Source organism: Arctopsyche grandis, chromosome 10 (assembly GCF_051622035.1).
Source record: "Arctopsyche grandis isolate Sample6627 chromosome 10, ASM5162203v2, whole genome shotgun sequence".
Lineage (NCBI taxonomy): Eukaryota > Metazoa > Arthropoda > Insecta > Trichoptera > Hydropsychidae > Arctopsyche > Arctopsyche grandis.
The window spans coordinates 14,977,991-15,005,263 of NC_135364.1; the positions used below are offsets into that span (position 1 = coordinate 14,977,991).

Here is a 27,273-nt window from a genome sequence, read left to right on the forward strand (position 1 = left end):
GATTAATGCGGTTCTTCCGCTTGTAAAATTTCTATATACATTTTCCCCCAAACTATGTTAAATTTTATACACTTCATATTCGTTATTTTGATTTGAATCTCTAAAACAATATAGAAATTGATCTTGCACATAAATATTTGAATAAAATTCAAATAGACACGCATGTAAAATTTCACTTACGAACTATGAATAATTTCATACGTGTATAATAGTAATTTTATTGATCGTACTCGTTCACTATAATTATAGAAATTCCTGGACAAATTACGACGCATTTTTTTGGGTGTGGCGACATTCTCGTAATTTTTGTAACCTTTCGAGCGCGTGAAACCCTTCAGGGAACAAAATAATATCGATCAAATAGGCTTAGAGCAATTTGCTTTCACATGCATATTAATGAATGATCGTAGAAAATTGTAACGCCCACCTAAACACCGTACATAGGCGATAAAAAAATGTAAAACGTACATATTTACGTTAAACTGTGTATTTATGTAAATGTCTTTAAATATTTTGTTTATAGAATTTAGGTCAAATTCAGGAAACGCAACGAGCCGCGTTCGCGAATTAAGGATGTGGAATTGTAAATATTAATTTTAATTGCTTTCGATTAATATCGCAATTATGTATTTCATTTTAACCCTGTCTAAATCGCTTCTAACGGATTATAATTATTTAACTAACTGGTCACGAAAAGATTCCGTGTTACGTCAAACGTGAATGATACGACTCCATTTTTTATTGACGGTAATCTCTTTGGGAAAGAGGCAATCTCGTCCGTTCATTTTTTGTTATTTTATTATTATTTTCGATCACAAAAGCGATGGACTTTTTCGAGGGATCTTCATCGTTGTTGATCTCTTATAAATCATGAAATGAGCGTATTTCAACCTGCGAGACGCGCTTTATCAAATGGAATCACTCACTACAATAGCTCGGAATCTGTTATGGTTCAGTGATTTTGAACCTTTTTTGGACATTGGATCTTTAAAATACATATTTTTTAGATATATCGATGTAGACATTCCTTCCTTGCTTTACGTTAGAAATATTCACATCAGCTCAATATCATATTTAATTTCAAAAAACCGTATAAATTACTATTATACTAAAAATTATTATATTTACATATAATATATTTCGATCGAAAATGAAAGTTTTTCATAAGCAGACAATCTTAACTATATATATTTTTTAACGTTTATTTTTTGGCTTTATTTCGCATGTACAAAAAATACAGAAGCTCAAACGAGCTCTCGTTTATAAAATGGCGTCTTCTCTTAGTCTTTTGTGCTAACACACTGTGTGCTAAGCCCATTATACCACTATTTTTTTATCACGATCATTCGTTAAGCATACGGGTTTTTCTCTATACCTGTATCGTATTGTATTTTTTAGTCTAAACTTGTACGAAAAATACAAAGTCTCGATGATTCTCCATTTATACATACAGTATAAGAATAGCGTCTGATATTTTATATGTTCGATATAACTCCGGGGGGTTTAATACAATTACAGCAGTAGAACCAAAACTCAATTATTTCCCTTACAAGTCAAATCGATGATTTGCGTAATACGTACGGGTCCGAACCCTTCTCATTCCCTTCACTAACCGTTGAGTTAAAATAAACTACTACGGTAATAAACTACCTTTGACTAGGATCAGCTTCTGGTCTTGTTTTACTGTCTTCGCATTCTATAGAGGTTTCGTAGTTTTATTTTATCGCCTTTTTCCGTTTTAATCTTCGGCCGTTTAATTAAGAGCGTGTTCTGGGTGCTTTATCGCCGTGTGGCCATCGTTTTCAACACCGCAAAAACGATAAGGAACAACGCGAATTTATATTTATATGGCGAATAGTGCAATGTCCTCGTTTTGTATTGAGTACACGAAGGTCCTCGCTCACATTATTCAAATTTAGACATAGGTGAATAACCAGTCGCTTCCTCTGTTATTTTCACACGATATTGTCGTACGAATCATAATTGAATGAATGCTCTGTAATCCTATTTTTCTCAATTTTTCGATGTCAGTGCGAATTCAAACCCACCCACGGATGTGTAATTATTTCAAAACTATGTATGTAATGTGTGTGGGTTCCAAAAAAGTGATGAGAACTTAATCCCATATTTTCGGATTTGATTGTGGCCTTGGTGTAGGTAATCAGCTGTACCATTTTTTTTTTAGAAAATCTTTCGTAATTATGTGCTGTGTAGTCTTTTGACTCCTCGTTTTCTTTTCTTTGAGTAGAAAAAATGTCGAGCTCGTTTTGTTAGCCACAAGTGAAATTAATGCGTTTGTAATCACCGAACCGCTCTTTGAAAGTCTATTCATTAATTCGATAAAAAGGACCCCATTACTTTGAAGGACTAATGGGGGACATTTACAAAATGCCGACCCAGTTATTAAAGGGTCGCCGTAATCGAATTTTTCGTAATTAAAATACCCAATGTCCCGATTCTAATTTGACAACGAAGATATTAACGACGGCGCCTAACGTTAACGAATTTAATTTGCCATTAAGATGAATTATATTCACACAAATTACTGTTGTCAGTTGTTGATTGCGTTTTCGAAAACTCGATCAATATTTTTAATTGGTTATTAATCACCCCACTATTGTTTAAATTTGGCTCAAAGCAGCATATCTACTTACATACACATGTACGCAGCATGAGTAGGTGTAGTATGACATTTTATATTATAGATATTTTTATGATTTGCCGATCATATATCACCACCCGTTGGATCTCATCAACGTTTTATTTCTTTTAAAAAACATTAATTATTGTCTTATTTGGAATTTGTTACAATGTTTTAGATGCCAAAGTTTGGAGAGAAGCGCGGGCGTTCGTGACAGTGAAAAAATCGACCTTTAAAAAGCGACCAATTTATTATAATTGTTTTATAATCAATCGAGCATGAATATCTCTTTGATGTTCTAGCGTGTTTTATGACAAATATCATTTACTATTTGTTATAAATGATATGTAATTGGGACGATTTACGATTGCGCCCAAACGCGCATGACTAAGACTATACCGTCCGAAATCAAAACCAATTGACAAATCCCATCATCATATGTATAACATCATTTTTAATCTTATCGGCGCTATAGATCGTTATTGTAATGGAGATTTTTTCTAAATGATTTGTATTATCAGTTCACCGTGGCACATATTTGTGCATTCAAGGTTTCGATTGCAACAGTGAATAGTGAACATAGTATAGCAGACATTTACGCTTGTTATAAATTATTTACATTTATATATAATATCATTCCACGTTGTGTTATTGCACAATTTTGCATTCGTTTTAAAATTTCGACACGCTTGTATTTTTTGATTCGCCAACATTGATCAAAAATTTATCTGTTGGAAAAAAATCGTGTACCCTGCTGACTAAAAACAATGTCATTCAACTTGTCTAACCGAATCCATTGTATTTGAAAACAAATGACTCACTACTTGTTGTTTGCGAATTTAATTTATTTTTTGGACTAAATAGTAAGAATAAACCCTCTGCCCTCGGAATGACCACAATCTTTCGCTGCACATTCTTCCGTGTGGTCAACAATAATATGACCACAAAATTGACCGACACGTGACTCAAACATGGCGTCTGTCTCGTCTTATTCAGCAAATTTCCACTACAATGTATGGACGTGCAACTAGATAAGTACACCAAGATTATTAACCGCGAAATATATATAAACGTTGTGAAATTCGCTCACGATCCGTTCGATTGTATTTAAATTACGATGGGAAAAAAATGGATAAAAAATTATATAGGATAAATCGTCGCGCGTAATTAGACAGCATGAGATGCACTATTGCACCTTGCGTTCGTTGCATCAATCATGCAATTTTATTGCATTTTTTCGTCTATATTTATAAACATTGTTTGCGTGTCGTCGTCATATTGCTCTACTGACACTTTTCGAACGATCAAACGGAACGAATGTGTCCAACCCGCGACTTTCTTCGTGCTCAATTTCAATGCAGCAATTTGGAATTTATAGTAAACGGAAATCGATTATTACGATTTAATAATGTAATGGCGGTTATTTGAAACCAATATCAATTACTCCATTTAATTAACAGCATACATATCTATATGTGGGAAATTTTAAATATATATATATATCATTAATTTATGCTTTTTAATGTATAAAATCTTGGATATGGTAAAAATTATTCTCTTGTTTATTTATTTTTTTTCACTATCATGGGTACATACAAAATAAAAACATATGCATATAAAAGTGATAAAATAAACAATATTTTAAATTCCAACGGAGTATGTATGCATGATTATATTTTTTGTTTTTACAAAAAATTGGAAATATAAATAGATTAAACACAGCCTCTGCACTTCGGCCCTAAAAGTACTAATTATATTAGAGACCAAATCAGGACCTTCATCAGTACAATTCAGCAAATCTGGGCAATTGTATTATTAAATGAAGTAGGTATTATTATAAAAATTTGGTAAATAAAAAGTTGTGTAGTTGGATTCCAGATATATATACATAATTAGTTTTCAAGTGACTTATGTAAAATAAACCAATATGTGTATATTTATTTATTATTATATACCATGAAGGTATAACAGGTCATCCCATTGTGCTTTCCTGACCAATTACAAACATCGATAAACAATTTTATTTATCTTTATATAATTTTATTTATCTCTCCGAGAAATACATAAATTTGGGTAGCATATTTACATAATAATCAACAAATTCAAGATGCTATAAACTCAAATTTGCGAGATACAGGATAGGTTGCCAATTTGGTGGAACCGTTTCAACAATGAAATCAGATAAATTGGAAAACTCTGATAGGAAACGACTGACCTGGAGTCACATTAATTCATACATACATATGTATGTATGTGTATCGAAGGTCTGGCCAGCAACACTGGGCCAGAGAATGAACCCATGAAAGCATTACACGCTAATTACTGAGCTATATTGCTGGTTATATTTATTTAAGAATGAACAATTTTATTTATTGTATTTGAATTTTTTTATATGTAATTTATATGAACTATTTCAACAATTATATATGTGGCCATTTTGAAAATCACTGTATACATATACATAGATATGGGACTATGGGACGATCGATGTTCTTCACTAAGCGCAATAATAATAAACAGGAATAATGATTTTCGAACTATGAACACGTGTAATTAACCTCATAACATCATATAAATCATGATGTTCTCCTACTTGTGGAAGTTATTTTTTAACATTAAAGAATACAGATGTTATGTACGTCAATATTTTTTGTTGGGTATTAAAATTTGAATACAATGAGCTGTTGAACATAATGATTGCAAAAAAATGTTGTTGATTTAATGAAACACAAATATTGGGAAAAAATCAATGAAAAAACGCTTTCGGGAATCTATTAACTAAACATGCATTTGTTTTACAAATTTTGCCACTTCAAACTGAAATTTCACTAATTTCAGACATTGTTCAACCTTTTATCCTCGGTACATATGCGAATGTGGATTTTGCTCGTTTTCGCTCGAGATCATGTTACGGACGTGCAGATGCTGAAAATTTACCGTTGTCTTCTGTAATTTTACACTGTTGTGTAACAGGACGCTAACTAAGTATGCAGTAGTTAACCGCAGAGCTACACTAATAACTACATAGAACTCTACTCTCATGTTTACGTTCAAACAGCTACCGTATTTCAGTATCCGGAAGACATTTCGATATTGATTTATCTCAAAACAATCGTTAACTATTATTTAAACCTTGATTACTTCTGAACGATCGATTGTTATGGCTTCCCTCGTTAAGAAAATATGCATTGAAATTCCATAAGAATCCACCTATGGATCGGTGGATCGATGACCTTATAAGACATCAATTAAAGGCCGTAAACACCGAGACACCACGAACCAGTGGTTGCCAATCACTGAAAATAGATAAGATCAAATTGCATAAAATGGATCGGGAATATCCCATTTTCATGCTGTTTTACACGTCTGCCTCGTTTATCCCGGCGTATTGCATCGAGTTCATCAATTGGATTATAAACGCTACTATGGGAAAATTTTATTTGAAACTGAAGGAAATCGTTTACGAATGACAAGTCAGTTAAACGCGTTGAAAAAGAAATATTTTTTTCGCGATTGTTCACTTACTATGTATAACGTGAGAGAGGAAAGTCTCACAATCGGTACCGTGACATAAGAAAATTGCAATATTATATATGTGGATGCATGCGTGCAACCCGTGTGTATTTTAATACGTGCATGTTTTTCAAATCAATGGCAATAGAATGTGTAGAAATAAATTAAATTAACCCGAGATTTACGCTTGAACTTCAAGTTTCTTCCTTTTACTCGCGCGGCTAACTCGCTAAGGTCGTGCCGTAATAATGCGAGACTAAATTTCACGCTTGAACTTCCTCTCCGTGCGAAAGTGAATTAATACCATTTCAATGCAAATTTTCCATTTTCATCACGGCTTATCTGACGATAAACAAACATTTGCATAAACATTCAATTTCGACGTTTTGGTCGGGTTTTGAATTCATAAATCAAAGGTTGGAACTTCAACGCGACTGCGAATTTTCGAATGTTGTTTCATATATTTTTTAAAAACCTCAATTTTGCATGCTAGCACAACCACAAATCGCTCACTTATGCTTTTTGTCATGCCATTCTACCTTTACTTTACCTGGAATTACTCAGATTTTTAAGACAAAAAACGGTGAGTAAAATTCGTAGTATTAGTAGCGCTACATTTAATGTTTCATTGCATATAAGTTTGACAAACTATTTCTAAGTATAATATTTTAAAGAAAAAAAAATAGTACGTATATACCTATTCGGGCATCACATGTATTATGTAGGTATGTACATATGTATGAGCCGTTATAACTGAAATTGGCGTTAATATATTTGTCTTCATTTCGAGAAATATCTCATACAATAAATTTTATGTTTTGAGTTTAACAATATTTAAAAATACCGGTGGTATAATATTTATTCTGCTTTTCTGAGATTCTGGACATATGTAATTAAAAGAAGTGATCACAATTTGTGAATGAAGTCAAACAGAAATAGTGTTATATTTGACGCCACTTCCGAAAAATATAACGGCTCATATGTACATATATTGTATAAGTTGCAGTAGAAATAAAATATATTTTTCTTGGGGATATTTATTTCAATTTTAGCTATGAACACTCTTTGTATCCTCCTTATTCTATCCGCGTAATGAATGCTTGGAATTTTGCTGCACGTTTTATACTTACATACATACATGATTAATTGAAGCTTCTCAATGGCTATGAACAATAGAAGGCATCTGTATGCGGCAATCATTTATTTTGCAACGACACTGATGATATCAGACATCATCTCCTGATTCATTCACGTCACTTATTAAAAACAACAAATCGCCGTTTATTATACTCAATTTAAGTGCGTCCGAAAAAACCTCTCAAGTGCAACGTTTGTGTGACCAATTTTGAAATATTGCTCTTTGTCCTACGCTCTCGCTCAAATGGGAGGGTTGTCGTTAACAGCTTTTTTCTGTATTATTTCTATCTCGGGAAAAGATTGTGCAAAAAAGTTGTTTGCGCAAGATTGTGTTGCTTCTCTCCGTTGAAGGATGCTGGGAGCATCAGGTGCTTCAGCGCCAGCAACACGACCGGCTCGAATCGCTCACGAGATAAATTGCGTTTTTGTCCGAGAGGACATACATCTTTGTCATCGTGTCTGTCTTCCACTAAATTCGTCTGTCTGTTCTTTGTAGCTCTTTTCGCACTTTTCTGCTAATTGGTTGTAATGGACGCGAATATATAACTCGACTACACGTGGGAAAACACCAGTGAAGTATGTACTAACAGTGAGCAGGTAGATTAATGATTTTATAATGAAGCTGTTGAGAGTAATTATTCTCATTGAAGACACTAATTTTTTGGGAACTTTTCTCTCACTTTTAGTTAAAACAACAATCCGGTAAATTCTTCGGCATAAACCCAGGGATGAGATGTTAATTCAGAATGTTCCATTTAAACCTTGAATTAACGGATTATACACTCGCTTCTAATTAATACCACTTTATTGAATATTTTCGTTTTATGGTCATGTAATAAAAAGTACATTAAGCTTTTACAATGATTGAAGAAAAACACATCCTTATTATTTCATTTTCTGTGTTGGTATATAAACAATAATATATATTATTAAACATGATGAACATTTATCTTTTCGATCTATGTATGTACTCGTACATACATACAACATCCCCTAGGATTTATGAATAATTTATAGACGTTCTTCACCATGTATGTACATATGTATGTATGTACATGTTACAGTCCGGTTTGATTATATACAAACTATTGGTCTTAGTTAAAGAGCTAATAGTCAAAAACTATCTTCAAATAGACTCACCAGGTTTCAAATGAAACTTTTAGCTTAAGATTAACAACCTTTAAGCTTTCAAAACGCCAATTATTTAAAATTGAAATCCTATGGTAGTCACATTATAACTTTGCTATAATTCCCGTTTCGTCTAATTTTTAAACATTTCAACCCAGGGTACGCATGCATAGACAGTGAATGGAAGATGAAGCAAGCGATTGAGAATACTTATGCTAATAGTTCGTGCATGAACAAACTATAATAGTTCGTTTGACAATTTTTTCTTTTGTGTATACTATAACTGGCCAGATTGGTTCTTGTATGTTCATGAACGAATGTAATATACACTTGGAGTATTACATATTTATATAAATCATAGATTTATCACTTTCACTTTTGATAGATATCTTCACAGTTAGATTAAGGTCGGTTTCGTGTAATTTCCTTAATTGTATTACGATTAAATAATGCCTACTCTATAATATAGCTTAATGATTTGCATAGAAATCGAAACTGAACATACCACATTAAACGACTCTACGCGCACCCAACACTTATTTTGCAATCGTATACGAATGACTATTGGGTACAATTTCTCCAACGTTAACATAAGTCGCTCGAGCACCTATGCATATGACGGAATCACAGTTCCATCGTCAGCTACATAGGTATGTATACCATTTCTGCAAATTAGCATAATGACGTCACCCGGTACAGAAGGAAAAAATCAAATTAGCATAATTCTTGTACACACACGAGCCGGTCGAAGATAACCGTGCAGCCGAGCGTGGCTAAACATCCACTGTATGGTTTAATTTTTTGCGGGACTCTGACAAGATTGGCACCTCGATCGATCCGTAGGTACCTAACCAGAAGTGCCTATACTTTCGTTTGAATAATTCAGATTGTCCAGACTCAAGGTTGACGACATTCATTGTCTGATGATACGCGGTGGCAAATTATTTATCGACCTCTAAATGGTAAATGTTTTGCAGGGGCCGCCACTTCCTCAAATGATTTATAAGGAAAATATGTCACGAAATTTCGGCACAAGTACCCGCCTACCATGTGACGTGCGAATTCCTCTCGATTTTTGTCCATATACGTTCGATTGTGTCAATACCTATTGTGTGGCTGTGTATTTGCCGTTCAAAGTATCTCTACTCTTACGAAGTTTATTCACCTTTATCCTTATAAGTTTTGTATTAAATTCAAAGCGTACTGATGCTTATGCTTTACAGATTAACAGTTAAACATTTTTTTACCCATCGTATTTTTTTAATGATTAAAATATTAGTTTTAAATTGTAGTTACGAATAATTTTAATTAAATTTTTTTTTTTTTTTGATGACGTTCAGTTGAAGTCATCGATTCAAATAGCGTATCGATACAACAGATTTTCCTTATAAGGTTGGGAAAATTTAAATTACGGGAAAACCCGAGTGTTTATAATATTTTGCACGCAATTTGATAAATCAATTTAAATTGTACGTGGACTCTACCCGTTAGAGGCGTATTTTCATGTCATTATAAATTCGTACGATCTTATTATTTCGACGTTTTCGAAGTTTCTCCTGTTACATGCCTTCGAATATGGGAATCACCGTTTTCGACCACCGGCAAACCCAAACTCCGGGGAGTGAGGTTTGCTAAGGAACGCGACGATACAGATTTCTCGTACTTGAGTACGTTTAGCACTTTTTTTAAAGGTAAAAAAGTATCTAATAAAAAACACGTGCCACGTAATTCTCTGTGTCTTTATCTTATAATGATTTCTTATATTCTTATAGTTTGTACTACCAATGTGATAAGCATTGAAATAATCCAATTTAAATAATTTCCTTGTAATAGCTTTATCCTTTTCTGCTGTTGAATTAAATGCAGAAATTTCATAACAACATAATAAAAATGTATAATTATAACATTTATAATATGAACATGCACAAATGAACAAACAATTGAGAAAATCTTCTTCTTCAATCATGACTTATTATCGTTTCTTCGTTATTTAGACAATAGATGCACTAATTCATTTTGCAATACATCAACCTTGCACTTTGCATTGTTTTTTTTAATTGTGCATTTCCATTAAAAAGGCTGTACGTCATTTTTCCGTTACGGCTCCCACGTTATTTCATTCGCTTTATTTACAATAATCGATTAGATCAATGACCGCAATAATTATTTTCCGATCGCAATCAATGCAGTGAAAAGTATATAACAATCAGACAATTTTTGATCAACGAGCATTTATAACAGTTAAATAAATACGATGAAATTATCTGTGACGCCTCCTATATAGCACCTGAGTATACCTACCTAGACAACGCGCGCTAAACAAATACACACACGCAAGATAATCATCATTTTAAATGGATTAAATATAAAATTAAATAAACGTTTGAAGTTGTTTGATTTGAAAAAAATAGCAAACACGCCAATAGATAGCTAAATCGTCTTCTTTTGGACCGTGCACTTTGTCTTTGTATGGAATTTCTTTGTTCGAACGAGACGACTTATTTTGACTGATTTTTTCGTTTATTTTTCCACGGCTTCACACACCCGCTATATAGCTCGTAAATTTCCCCATAAAAAAGAACAATTCTTGTAAACCTTCTGTTTTACCATTAGCTTAATTAAACTTTCCGATTATAGCGTCTTTGTTAGCACGAAGGGCTACCTAAACTTTATCGTAATGAAATGGCTTAGGTTTTCTCCTCTTGTTTATTGTATTGGAACAGTTGTTAGGCATCCTCTTTTCCTTAACAACTGTTTGAATGGAAAATATATCGGTGTTTATATGTATGTATGTATGTATGTATGTGTTCTGCTTAATATAGAAAATGGTAATCCATTTAAGTCCCTTATTTTATTCAGATATCATATTCGAAACTAATCCTATATCCAATGTCGTCAATCGCAAATGTCACCGGTTCAACTTGACAAATTGGTTCAATATTAAACGTCAACACAGCTGTCAATTTCGTACGTGTGATATGAATTTCCACAGTTTCTATTAACATATTCATAATCTCATTGCTTACATCGCGCCAACATCCTTTTTATTTATTTATATTATACAACCTTCGTCGAAAAAAATTTGGTCCAATTTTCGACTTGATTTATCTTTCAGTGCGTCTCAACTTGATTTTGCATAATTAAATAGAACGCTCTTGCGCAAAATTTTTGATGGAAAATACACCTTGAGAGAAATATATTCATTGACGTTCATTTAATATTAATAAATAAACTTATTTCATCTATTTTTTTGCTATTTTGTGGTTTTCTGTTTGCATTATAGTATTATTATCATTTTTATTATCAAATAAATTTGCCACCCACATATTCAGTCTTGCGTGAAACCTCCTCAACTATTTTTATCCCATTTAAATTACACTGCAAATACAATGCCGAATTTCTGTGTCTCATATAAATGTAAGGAAATGTACATTTATTTTTGTGTAGTGTCCAAAATCCAATTAAATAAAACAAATTGTTTAATTTTCTCAATTTATTCTCTAAGAAAAACCATTGTAGAGGTTGTTCACAATTTTAATTAACACATTATTCAACTACCCTACCCTACTCTATCCTACTTTTTATTTTTGTGTTCTTTTGCAAATGAAATCGTATGTATGTACATACATACATGTAATGAAAACTTACCGCAAATATTCCCTCGAGACCTTTATATTCGCAAGAGAAACTATTTTTTCTTCATAATAACACTACCAAGGAGCAAGTAAGTAATTTGATATACAGATTTATCTACGGATCCCTGGGGATAGCGAAATAATGGGATAAATATTATTTTGACCAGGGTTCGAAATCCGTGAACGGAATAACCTGACAACAAATGGATTACGTTTCAGAGCTATTGTTTGATAAAAATTCATCTCCAATACACATTTATTCTGTGTTAACATTGCCCTTTTTCGAAAGTGCGTGCCATTTATTTTCATCGGAAGTATTTCCAAACGTGTCCAAAGTAAATTTGAATTACGTGATTTCACCGAAAAATTCACATTTCCTTTGAAGCGTTAGCGCAGACAATGTTCATCGATCGGCTTAACTCGAACCAATTTTTCGAATCGTTTTTCGATATGCAAATTATGTTATGCCGAAATGAAATTGTTCAAAAGTGTACCTTATATGTATCTTCAACAGATAAGAATAAAAAAATTAAAATATAACGGTTCGAATTTGTTTTATCTCGAAAACAATGGGACACTCGACTGATTCAAATAGCGTTATCGGTTTTGTTTGCGTATCAAATGTGTATAATTTCTTAGTTCGTCAACGTGAAATTCAACACCACTCAAAATCTAGTATTTTTATGATAGATTACCGTTTTCAACCGACAGTAAGGTGCGGTTACTGTTGCGTTTAACGGTCTCTTCAAAATGACCGCCTCAATAGTGGTCTCATAATGCCCCCGTAGCAGTGGTAAGTGTTCAAGTATTCATGGGATTCTAACGTGTTATTTTATTTTTTTTGTTTACCATATTTTCAGGTGGAAGACACCGGAGGCAGAATCGTCGTGAGAATGCGGGTCACGGACTGTCACAACGACTTACAATGAACAGGTAGTTAAATTACTCACTCATACTTTGCATGAATGTACATACATATATGAAATCGTCACGAAACGGTACGTACTCACTATTGTGACTCAACAACACTCCTCTCCGCATAGTCGACAGGTCTTTCACACTCGAAAAGCGTTTATTATGGTCATCTTTGACTTGACCGTATCTGACTCGTGTCGTGAACTTATCTTCTTTCACCGGTTAAGCCGAATGTCATTTCGCTCGCGTTGGATAACTGCAAGTTTAACTTTCGCGGTAACGTTCTGCGATCCGATGACGATTTCACTCGTTCACTTGATCGTCGCATGCGGAAATGTCATCTCGGACTATGAAGTATGATTCATACAGAAATCGTATTACACAATACAGTTAATTAACTGAGGATCAGATTAGTCATCATTTCATCAACAACAAAAAAAGTTGTAGCGATATTTTTGTATCAGTGTTACATTTTCTGGGAAAACTGTTTTAATATACATATATCGGGAAAATTCTAGTTCGACGCGCTCATATGTACATACCCGATTGAATAATTCACACATTTTCCGAATCATTATGCGTATGTTACGTCAAAAATGCGTAATTTCACGCTGGAAAAGCAACGATGTCGCATGAATTTGTATAATAATTATAATACGTTTACAAGTGTTATTTTTTTTTTCATCTCACAATTTGCATAAAGCAGTCGTTAGCAGTGTGAAAATTTAACGGAGCAAGTTTTCTTTAAAGCAAAAAAAAGGCATTGTGTGCACGCTGTGATCGTTTTTCACCTTTGATTATGACATTGTACAGGATTATTATTTAACGATTTGTGCATGTGATAAATGAATTGGCATTGTGCTATACATATTCTGTGTTAATTCGCAAATTTTTTGACTCATGACCTTCTTTCTGTTGTTTTTATCGCGCTCAATGCCCACAGTTAACACGTTCTTACAATGTCGTATTTAAATCGAACTCTAACGTAGTAATTAATTATTACAAACCGAGCGCTTATTTCGAACAAATAATACAATTTTGAAACTAGACAACGCGTCTAGTTTTCTCATTTGATTAATAAGTCCCGTCACAATAAACGGAGATACCACAAGTGTGTTTACTTTTTTTTTGTTATTTTATTTTCGAGCCAACACTGCTTTTTTCAGTCGCTTCGTATTCTCGAGATGTCTCGCGGTTGACAGCACAATTCTCGTCTCGGATGATGGATCACAATTTAATTCGTCTCGTTGGCATTTGCGGCTTTTTCCATTCTGAGAGTTGAAATTTGAATTTATCCTTTACCAGCTAGCGGTAGTTTAGTGTAGGTAGCCGAAGATTTGAATTCCTGACGCAGCTGAAAAAGTTATTAAAATCTGATTTTGATCAGCTCAATCTAAATTGATTGTGGCTGTTGATTTTTTGCCCGTATATTTTTTTAAGTAAAGTAGTGCCTGGGATTATACGAATTCAATTGAATTGGTATTCACTTGTCATTTGAATTAGTGTAAGAAATAAGAGATCGAGATAAATTTAAATGATTCTAGGCGTTTTTGTCTGTACATTTATCATAAAATTTTATTACTAACTTTGAAATTTCTGCTTTTTAAAAGACTGCTTTTGTAGATCGCATTGACTCTTAAATCTTTACTTTATTTTCTCACATACATAATATGTACGTGTAATACATGTATGATAAAAAAATTGTTTTTCCATTAGCCCCAATTATAAAAGCTATTATCACTTGCTTGTATGTAAAAAAACCCTTTACAATTGGAAAGAGCGTCCTCTCATATATTATACGTTTTCTAATATCTAATATATAATTTCGAAAAAGACTTTGCATGTAACTATGTATGTATGTATGTAACTATTATTGGTTCGTAAATTCGTGACGTCGTCGAACAAATGAATATTCAAATAAATTTAATCAAATGTTTACTATTAGATTGGCCATGTTTAAGCGGTTTATATTACAAACACCGAGCGAAGCCTGGTAAAAACATTAGTATTCTATAAATTAAAAATTAATTTATAGATTGAAAGAATCAAACAGTGCACAAAGCTTTAACCCAAAATAACGAATTTATCTTTTATGAAAGTTCATACAATTATGTCCATTTATCTGTAGATGTTTGATGATACATAAATATAAAATATGTATGTATGTCAATACTCAAACATGTTTCTTAACACTTATCCAAAGTCACAACTAAATGGGTTCAAAAAAATGTACTTAAAATGCGACCTAGAGATATAAATTTAAAAATTCAGCTTTATACTTGGCAATTTTTCTTATGCAGGCTTAATCAAAATGTCATTGAATTTCCCACAGCACAATTTCAAAGGTCGTTCAAACGAAACCAATCCGAAAAAGTTTCTTTACAATTAAATAAAGGAATGTACATGAATATTTCCTTTTAGCGAAACTCACTCTAAGTGCGGTCGTCATTTGCTGTTGCATTATTCGCACCATTTTACTGTCGCATAGTACTTGCAACCAAACATAAGTGCAACGAAGCGCTGCATTGCATCTGCAGACAGTTATTTGGCCGCTAATGGGGACTCAGCTTATGCACTCGTGTCTACCTGTGCAGATAATGAGAAAAGCGGATCCGGATGATGGGAAACAGACGTGAAAAGAAAATCGACATCCATTTATATAATATAATATTATACAAAGATGTATACAAAGAAGACACAATTACGCGTTTATGCGTATGTTTAAAACATATGCATTTTTTTTTTACTTATGTTACTCATATTGCATGTGTGCATTGTATACGTCAGTTCGCTTCAAACTTAAAAGCTTTTCCAGCTATAAATAGGTAACATCTTGCGATTGTTGTCAAGATTTAATGCGATGGCAGTAGATAAATTTAGATCTAACTGTTAGTCTTGTTTTTATTTTATCCGTGACTGAATAGTTAATACGAATCGTATAACTGCTTTGACTCCTCCGCGAACTACCGTAGGTGTTAAAAAAATTGTATAATTGTATCATTATTGCGGAGTTTGATAGATCTAGTTTAAATTGTAGAGACATACGCATTTATCACTTCTGTGACATTTCTATAGTACGTGTGTGATAACGATTCGTTATGCTATCAATCATGTAATTTTTGTCTCATATAAAAAAATTATTTACCGCTGTTGATACAAATTAGTTAAGTGTGGGTTAATTTGATTGTATAATTTATATGTAGGTATACTTATCGAACGTTGTGAATTTTTATCACGACAATAAACTTTCCTTGGCCTTTAATTTAATCTTTGTTATATATTCTTTCTACGTTTAGTTTGTTTTCTTTTCTTTTATGCTACATATTTCGCTTTATTGTATTATTGTTAGATTATTTACCAATCGATAAGATAGTTATCGTTTCCGGAGTTTGAGGATGAAATACATTAATATAGCGAAATTTATTATAAATATTATACATACATATTTAGGTACATATAAGTATTTTAAAATTGACAATTGGAATTATATATTATCATACGTTTGTTGATCTATTGTGTATATGTATTGTTTAGCGTACTCAATAAAATAAGAATAATATAATTATGAAATTATATATAAAGTTATTACTGTGTCGAGATAAGGAACTCAAGCAAATACATAAAATTGATTTACATTTTGTTACGAGGTCGTATTTACAGCGTTCAATCTCTGCAACTAAATATAGGCTTTTGAATTTATTATGCCTTTTATAAAAATAGACAGATACCAAACCAAGTGTGTTTTCCGTTTTCCTCCCAAGTAAATAAGATTCAATTTTTCCCTATGCGTATTACGTACCTACATACCTATAGGTACGTTTTCCTTTTGCTCGCTTTCATCTCTCGACTTTGTTTAAAGAAGCTTCTGAATTTCCTACTTACAATTTCAATTTTCCGCTTCGTATGAATGCGAAGAAACCTTTCAACGAAATACGACTTTTTTTCGCGAATAGTAAATTGAATATATCGTCTTACTTCATACGTGCGTGTATTCTATTATTATCGACCCACTGGCAAAATGTCAATCTCCATACTGGAATCGTTCCATTTTTACGAGGTAGCTCTTGTATGTACGTGTCGAAATGAAGGATCTACAATTTCTTCAAACAAACCCCGACATGCGATAATCATCGTCATTAAGTCTCCACAAAAGACGTAGTAATTTTTAATTACGACAGTCGCCCGCATATGAAAAGCGTGAGGTCGAAATCACGCGCGTGGGAAGACGCGCTTTTCCAAAGCGCGAGCGAGCCTTGACGTCAAAGATTACACGATTTTTTTTTCAATTTCATTCGATTCGGATTATTAATAATATGCACTAGATACGTACACTGTGAATTACACGCGAATTTCTATTATCCATTTGTCAAAGTGTCAGCGGATTATTGTTGTGTGTGCGCGAAGTCGACGGGCGTTGATTGACACGGGAGTTTCGATACGAATTTGTGTCGTAAATCGATTTGTCCAATCTGCAAATATAGATTGAAGTGAGCACTCGTGTGGGTATATTTTGTCATATCCAATTCGTCAATTATTCGCCAATAATGATTTGCATAAGTATGAAATAATCACTCTCGAAGTCCAGTGTTACGTACGGCTACTGGCATACCGCGCCAATGAAACGTATGATTAAGTGCACATATGTACATATGTATGTATAATATGATGCATACACGAATGTCATTTTAATAAATTTTCTCATGCTCGAAATAATTTATTTTTGTTTTACTTCCCACGTTTATTATGAAATATGATAATAAAACTTTTATCCAACATATCTATAATATTTTGATTTTTAAATGCTTTTTATTATTACTAAACTATGTTCGTAATACATCTTATATCTATTTTAACAGCTATTGTTCTACTGACCATTTTCTATTTTACAATTTTTTTTTTTTTTTTTGTTAGTAATTATATGTAGTACTAGTGGTGCTACCCGGCTTTGCTCGGTAAATTTAAATCCAATCTAGTAGTGAGAATACCGTTGAACCATGAAAAAATCTTAATTTGTTTTTTCATTAAATTTATTTGAATCGAAATAAATATTATAATATTATTCAACGACCGACCATTCACAAACATCTTTGACCAATCCAGCCAATCAGAAACGAATTACAGACGCCGTTTCGTTTTTATATATAAGTTTACATTATTTTAATGTTAATGTACCTACAGCATAAAATGAAACAAGATCTCAAAAACCTAAATATCTTAAATGTGGCTGTTACTTATCGGTTTCATTTGTGATATTTTTTCGACAGACTTTCATTATAATTGATTTTCTCTATTTTTTTGGATTTTATTTTATGTATGGTTTTATATGTTATGACATAATAAATAAATAGATTTTATTACATTTTTCAAAAATATTTCAAATACTTATTTAATTATAATTTCTGATCTGTTAAATATAATATCCAAAACGTTTATTTCATTAATGTGATCTTTATTTTATTAATATCATATCCATATCTGATAACGTTGCCGAGATTATTTACTTTTCCATTGCAGTATTTTTATCTGATATGTACACACATATTAACATCAGTGGCGTGCTGTCATTGGACTAAAAAATTTCATTGGAAAAACATTTAATTAAAAAATTTCAACAATTTAATCAAAATAAATTCAAATCCATACTAGTTGTCCAGACTAATATTGTTCAGTCGGATTAGCAGTTCAGAAACTGGAATCGGCCCTACCTGAGTTAGAGCTAGTGGTAGTGGATTGTAATGGTATGGTATGACAGATCATTCAGAAGATTATGTTTTGAAAACAAACAAAATGTTAAGAAATGTAGTACTTATCATATCCTAAGATAAAAAAATAAAATAAAATAAAATATGAAAAATTATACTCATCACTTCAAGACAGATTATTTTAGTTCAAAATATATATTTTTTATATATGTATATATTTTGTCCATACCTAATCCCCTATTTTTAAAATCACGGCACGCCACTGATGTACATACATATATTTTAATGTGATAATTTTTATAATATAATTTAAATTCTTAATATAATTACAGATACATTTGAGTGTTTTACATATAATATACAATCATTCGTTGAATAAAAACATCAAAGAATAGTTATATTTTGGCAATACCTATGATATTTTTTTTAAATTATATTTAAATACTTTTTTGAATAATCTTGAATTATTTTAAACGAAAAAAATTCTTATTGTTACTACAATAAAACACTTTCATCTACGGAACTATTCTTACTGCAACGTATATTCTTTTCCAATGATTAAATTCTATATCATGTATGTACATATGTATAATTCCATCAGTTATAAAATGTATTATATCTGTTTTATGTGTATTTTATGCAAAAACATAAGAGGAATTTTCCTATAATGGATATGAAATGTGCAAGTCCTGTATGGTGTAGGTGCAATATATATGATGGATATCTTATATTCTTTCGCAATACATAATTTACCCCTCGTAAATTAATGAGACTGGTTTCTGGCATCAGATAGGTTTTTGCAAGACTCTCCTTTCGATTTTACCCGACTCGACGTCAAACCCTATAATAAAAATTCAACAACGAAATGATTATCTCGAGACTCGAGAGCCTGAGAACCTGCTACTATACGCTTGCTGCACCACTTGCACTTTCGACGAAGGCGGATGCGAAAATTAAGAGTGGCTGCACGTACTCACTGCATAACGAACTGCTTGGTTCTTTCGACTAAAAAGGATTAATAGAAACCAGGACGACTTCCTTTTCAGTACTACGTCTCCTCGGTTCGTATATATGGGCACCGTCAATTTCACCAGATGGATTTCTTCTCGTACGGACATCTGCTCGCCGTCTTACGCATGTAAACTCATCTCAAGTTGACTAGTCTTGTAGATACATATAAAACATTATTTTTATTTTAATGGCTCATTGGAACGACACTTATTCAGGCGAATGGTATTCGAGCGATTTCAATTTCGACAGATGTTTGATACTAAGTTCTTACTAGTCGATGACCCGGATTTCTTTTTCTCTAGATGTGATGTGAATTACATTTCATTGCATCGAGTGTGTGATTTATCGCTGAAAACGATCGCTTCAGAAGAAGTTGGCCTTTGAATCGGCCGACCTTTCGTGTATGCACGTTTTCGATAAAAAGTGGGCCAACTTTCGCTCACAGTGTTCCCATGTTGTCCCATCTCGTTGATTTATTCGCCGTACTCGAAATCCTTGCGTCATAAAATTCTTAATACATTTTTTTTCAAACCCTTTAAATGTAACAGTACATATATAATATATATTCGATTTCTTAAAGGTGTATTTATTATTATTATGTCTATAAAAAATGTCGTGAAATCGGTGGTATACAGCTTTGCGCCAGTTTCGCACATGCATGTTAATTCATTTTATTATATATAATTGAAAAATATGTAAATTAATATCTTTACGGTGTTTTTGACAATATATTATAATACAGACGTGCATATGAAAATTTTATTTATATTTAAATAATTTAATGAAGTTTATTGGATATAAAAAAAAATTAAAAAGTACTAACTCGTATTATACTTAAACTTTTGTTTCATGCTTCAGAAATTAAGTATGCATGTATGTAGGTAAAATGCTAGGAATTTATTTAAAGGCATTCTTGGAAAATTTTCGGTTTAGTCGTATTAAGGTCCGTTTATATTATCCAGCACTGCACGTCAACAGCGCGGTTCAACACTGCATGGAAAAGACTACTTCTATTCATACTATACAGCATTGCCCGTTTTCAGTACGTTCATACTTGTTTTGGACTAGTGCAAGGCAAAATCGGCTTACATAAACATTACAGATCGCGACGATACGGCCTAATATTGATTTCGTTCTATCGTCACAATATGAAGCTTCCGAAAATATTCATTTACACATGGCAACCTTTTCGTTAGTACGGTTGCACTCGCCACTATGACGTCAAGTCATGTGTAAATATTTCCACAGTATCCAAAGAAAACCGGTTCTGCTTAATACATTTCAGTGACATGCACTGCTGTAATATGAATAGATCATGTCGGTTACTGCTGTTATATACGCCACTCACGTTTTACGAAATATATGAATGCGTCCATATAGAATATATATGTATGTACATATGTATTTTTACTGCTGTTTACGATCAGTTGCCAGCTTGTGATAAACGAACCTTTAGTCGTATCTCTAAGAATAACTTATCGACTCTATTTTCAAATATCTAATGATTCTGTTTCTACATACAAATGTACATATGAATGTATGTATGTACATATGCATATAGCAATTCAGCAGTTCAACATGTCGGGAAACTGCCTCCTTCCCCTTGTTCTCTTCATAGTTCATAGCAAAATCGATAAGTATGTATTTACATATGTATAGGTATATCTGCTTCAGTATGTCTATCATTTTCCAGACCATGTCTATGTCCAATGAATTGAGGCCAATAAGATGAAATCTTAGGGTTTTATTTTTAAACTAGTCTACGACTAATAAAAAATTAACCCATTAAATTTTGCAGTGCGAATATCCATACTTAGTTTTTGTTAATAAGACTGATGAAGGCTTCCTATTCAAAAAGATAAAGAGACGGAAGCAGAAAAAAACATTAAATTCGAGTGGTTTGATCAAGATATCAAAAATATTTTTATACATATATTACATACACAGAAAAAGATCTTATAATTCAATATGCTTGTTACTAGACAAATGGTTATTCTATTTAAATCGATAAATAAAGTAAAAACACAACAAGGATATTCAATAAATTATTCGTCAACCACTTCGTTCACACTTTTATTACAAAAATTTTAGCACAAATTTAAATTCAATTTACAATAAAACAAACATCTGAAAATAGAACAATATCTCAAAAAGAATTGCCGATAAGTCTTATATAATTGACGCTTATGACCAAAGCAATTATGTACATATTTATAATGTTAAAAGGTTGCGAACGCTACCGAAGCTGTTTACCGAATCAATTCATTTTTCTTTCAACGAAGGACAAACGTTTCAACATACGTACTTTTAAAACGTTCATTTCGCCACGAAACAGGCCAATTTTAAAAAATTGATTTTCACACAAAATGACTCGAGCTATTATATCATTATATATCTCGTCGATTGCTTAATAATACGACATAATGACTTTCGATTGCGCTCGCACTCACCCTGACACTCGAAATTTGCCAGATTTCCTAATGCATTTCTTCGATGCGTTAAAAGTTTTCTCGCACAATTTAACACAACCTTGATTCGAAACATCATTACGTCAAATAAATTATTATAGAATTATCGTCAATTACGACACAGGGGCGTATTGACGTGGGTGCATTTCGACTGGCAAATTTTACGTGTCTATTATCGTTTTCCCGATGCAAATTTATCGACAGTCATCTCTGTAGAGGCAGACGCCTTAATAGATTTCGAGTCTTGCGCGATTGAGCGATTGGTGTTATTAAATTTGACTATTATCTATGCGTATTACAATATATTATGTGCGGTGTTTTTATGCGGTAGATACGCATGGCTATTATTTTTTTATGGTTTGTTAAAAGTCAAATTTAATATTATTATTGCGAAATGGACGGACGACGGAGTGGTCTCTGCGGGGAATGCGGATTTTCGGGTTTTATGCTCGTGCAATATGTATCCTTTTACGTGTTTATCGATGGTATTCGATTGTTTATTGTATGTAAAAATACATATTGATCCTTCACATATTCACGGAGGCCTCATATTTGATGTGTAAATTTAAATGGTGTACATATAATACCAAATAAGCTATGTAAGTTGCTTTCTTTTCATGAAAACGTACATACATACATATAACTACATACAAATATTTTTTTATATAAAATAATTTAATCAGCAACATAAATCAGTGGCTAGCGTGAAATGATTTCGATTGTGCGGTCACGGGTTCTATTCGTGGCTTTGTTGCTAGCCAGACCTTGGATATGTGACTCCAGGTCCATCGTTTCTTATCAGAGTTTGCCAATTTATCTATGTAATTTCCATTGAAACGGGTCCAAAAAAATCGGCAACCTTTAACGATTTTCTCGCAAACTTTTGAGTTTTTCAGCACCTTGCATTTCGCTGATTTGTATAAATGCTGCATAAATGTGTATAAATGTTTGTATTTGCTTTGTATAATACTTACAATACTTCTGCACAATGTTTGACCATAAATGTCGTGTTTATTGTAAATATATGAGTGTATAAATAATTAATAATTCTTAATATGTATACACACTCGTCGCTTTGGAAAAATCTGTTAAGACTAGGGTGCATGATTGATTTAAATAAATAAATAAACTCAGGACAAAGCATAACCTGTGTACTCCTTTTGTCTATGCAAACCAATATAAATTATTATTTTCATTCAGTATATGTAGTTCAAAGATGGAAAAAAATACTTTGTACATTCTGAATTTTCCATCCAAAATGCACATGTCGAATTTTCCTTCTTCAGTCCGTATTATTTTGGGAACTCAAATACATTGTATTGTACATAACAATTTCAAGTTCAAGCTTTATTTTTATGCGGGTATATTTTCACTCTTGACCGCAGATTACCTGGAAATCGAACGCTTCAATTCATGATTTTAGCCCACACCCAAATCTACCCACATAATTCACTCTCCAACATCGTATTATATTATTATACGTTTACCGAAGCTATCTTCACACCCACTCCCACATCATAAACCTATTGTAATAAGTCACCTGCGATTATTTTTCTCCTCGTTCGGTTCATTCAATAATCCGTGCCTTATAAATCTTACTTTGCTCTTACGTGTAAGTAAAATTACTCACTCGCAGATATGTCGGAATCGAATTGATATTTTCGACACAATCGGTCTGCAAATTGGATACAAATTAAAAAAGTAACGGTGGAACAAATCCCAAAACGTGTACTGTTCGTAAGGTTTCATATTAATATGGCTTTCGTGATCTTTGACCGTATCCAGGTTTATTCGGAGAAACTCATTACGTACGTGACTCGCCCTGAAACTTTTTACAGTTACAACAGAGAAGGAAAGAGTGAATACAAGCGTATTAAAAAAGACTTCTTCAGACGTTAAACTTTTGACTTTTCTTATTATGAAATATTCTTATTAGATATTTTCTTTTTTTTTGGGTGCGAAAAGTTCAAGCTCACACATTTTGATTTAAATACTTTGAATAAATTAAATTTTTATGATTGAAATAATATAAGATTTATTCGTTTTTGGAATAGTTGAGAAATTTCAATGACGCAATCAATTTCGCATAATATTTTGACGAAACTTATTCAACAGCAACTTTCTTTTAAAATGTTGTTTATCGAAATTAGGAAAGTTGCTCTAGATTTACTTGAATTTAATTGGCATCCAATTTTTTATCATATCCTTGTAATAATTTTGATGATATTTTGACATTATAAGTACTCATATATGTATGTTTATAGATAACATTCCATTTAAAAGAAAAAACATTTATGAAAGTGTTAAGAAATCTTTTTCTCGCGTCGCATTTTCCAAGCGTGAAAATTTTCTCTTCCGGTTTCACTGCCTATTATTTTTCAGCTTATGTACAATGTCAAGGTAGCTGAGCTTGCGTGCACAGAAATCATTAGGCAACTCCCTTTCAGACATCCTTCAGGTATATAATTTTCAGAAAGTAACCGAGTGTGACCGTCACGCTTTTTTAGCTATTTTATTACATGTTTTAATTTTTTACGTTTACATATAATGTGCATGGGCGTATCTGTGTGTATCTTTCTTCTTTCTCATTAAATACACACACAAACGTTTTTTTTTTGTTTTCATAGGATAAAATATAACTGAGCTTACAGATACGTATGTAGCAAAGCCTAATTGAATCGATAGATGCTTTGTGTGTCACATTAAAATTTTATTGACCTTTTGTCCTAGACCCGAAAGTAATTTTCCGAATTGATCCGCTCCGAAGGGTTTCACTGCAATAAAATCTATATCCGATTGGGTAAAGATCGAATTGCGATCCGCAACGTTTCATAAAAACGCAGTTTTCGCTGGCTTTTTATTTATTCAATACATGGAGTAGAAAAAATACCGCAATAAAACCCCCATAGGTTTCGCGTAGGTTTTCTACGACCCGCAGAATAATTAATATTTTATCACAGGGCATGAATGTTCGTTTCTAGCCAACCCACACCACTATCGATAATATTATGCATTTAGATATGGAGAGCATTGTAGTCATGCTTGCAAGCTTTGCTATTGTCGGTAAATCAAAATCCATTTCCATTCAAATCGCTTTCAATGCTGAAAATGATGCAGAGAAATAGAAACTGCGCGCATATGGCGCTGATAAAAACAACACAGTTAAAGGTAACGGTTCCGATTTAACGTATCGTTTTAATCGATTAACACGGTTCATTTCTTTCATTCATCAAACCAGGCAAACATTCATTTGATTTATTTTCTTTTTTCTATAGTAATTGACTTTGAGCTATTTTATATTAAAGCTATCACTTTCTTGTTATACGTTAATCCTTCGGTCGAATTTCAAATTAAATTATCTCAAATTTAGTTTCAACACACATCTGTCACTCAGTCTTTGTTTACACATATACGGGTACATGTTTACTTCGGAAGAGTGCGGTTTTAGGGTTGTTTATCTTCCTCGGGTATAATCACCGTACCTTTGAATAATTAAATTCTCGTGACGTAGTTGCCCGCACCAAGTCGAATGTATGTAAACTGATTCAACTGAACTGTTCTGTTTTATCAGTTTACATACTGCTGTAACTGTTCTTGTGAATTATCTCAAAATTTAATCTTCGTATGTCTATTTTGGGGAATGCTCTTAATTTTGATTGTAATCAATGGGGTAAAAATACCATCGTATGTAAAGGGTTCAATTAATGAATTTTGGAACTCCATAGAGGTGGTTATATGTATGTAAATATAGAAACTAAATACGATTCCGATATTTTTACGTTTATAAATAAATATAATTTGTACATGAGAGTATTCTGTTGCATATAAATATGTTGTAAAGAAGTTTTAAAATTAACGTGGAGTTAAAAGTTTGTTTTTTAACGAGCGCGAAGTGAAAATAAGCGAAGGTTCGCTCTTTGGTGTGCAAGTGAGGGAAAAACAAATAATATAACTTCTGTTGATATTGTCGTTATCTTAATGGCGTTTGTTAAGTGTTTAAGTTTTAATGTCTGTGATTAAAATTAATGAATATTTGCTTTTAGTCCGGTAAAAGTTCGTTCGACGCTTTCGGAATCACTGATTTTGGACACGAAAGGAAATTGAAAAAGGATTGCCTTTGAAGAGCTCGGTATATTGATCTCATGCCATTTCTTGTTTGCGGTAAAAGGAGCTTTCGGAAAAATCAACCTACACTTTTCGGTGCTGGAGCTTTTCCTTTGAAAGGTTAAACGCTGCGAAAATCCAAGCGGCGAATAAATCTCGCCAAACTGAACACATTTTTTCGAAGTCTAATAATAATTTGAAAGCTTTCTATTTGAAGGGCTTCGATTATTTTTAATGGACTGTCAAATAATTTCAAACTCGGACGGAGTATTATTAAAAGGATTTCATCCCAGCAACGGCCTAACGAACAACTGTGTCGCTTTGACAATTTCAACAGTTTAACCGGTATTCTATTTTTATTCGTCGAGTTATTTGATCCGATTGCGATACGTTATTATTTATCTCGAATTCGTATTTTCGGAGAAAACGATATTGTGATATGTATTACGAACCTCTCCAATTTGATAATATTCTAAAGCTCTTTTCCCTAATGAATGGTATTATATGTATTTAAAATATTAATTTTGAATTTTTAATAATATGGTTGTAATTTATTTTCCGAAATTAATTAATTACCGAATTTATATCTTACGTATTTAATTTCTCAGCTGAAAGTGTCATTCATATTAAGGCAAAAATGCTACAGAATTTCTGCTTGGTTTATTTAAAAAAAAAAAAAATGTAAGTACATACATACATATGTACATATCTAAAGTACATATATACAGCGAAATGCAAGGCGATGCGGGGTATATCTTCAATATACCCAATATTTAATCGCCATAGTTCTTTATCAACTCAAAATAAAATAAAATTATATCGCGCGCTCATATTACCATTATTAACCTATCCTCAGTGCCGGTTTTAGGGGGGGGGGGGCTGGGTTGGGCGGCGCCCAAGGGCGCCAAATAAGTTAGGGCGCTGCACGATGTGCCAAAGGCGCTTTAAAATTTAAAATTAGAGCGCCAAAAGCCATACAAAATTTTAGATTAGAACGATAAAGGCGAAATTTTTTTCTA

At 32.6% G+C, this 27,273-nt stretch overlaps 1 protein-coding gene across 1 annotated transcript in view; it reads left to right on the forward strand.

Annotated features, from left to right (window-relative positions):
* Positions 1 to 27,273, forward strand: part of LOC143917799 (uncharacterized) — a 72,294-nt gene that overhangs the window by 26,556 nt on the left and 18,465 nt on the right. The window contains exon 2 of the mRNA XM_077439389.1: positions 12,915 to 12,987. The gene's annotated coding sequence lies outside the window, so the exon portion shown is untranslated. The remainder of the gene's footprint in view (positions 1 to 12,914; positions 12,988 to 27,273) is intronic.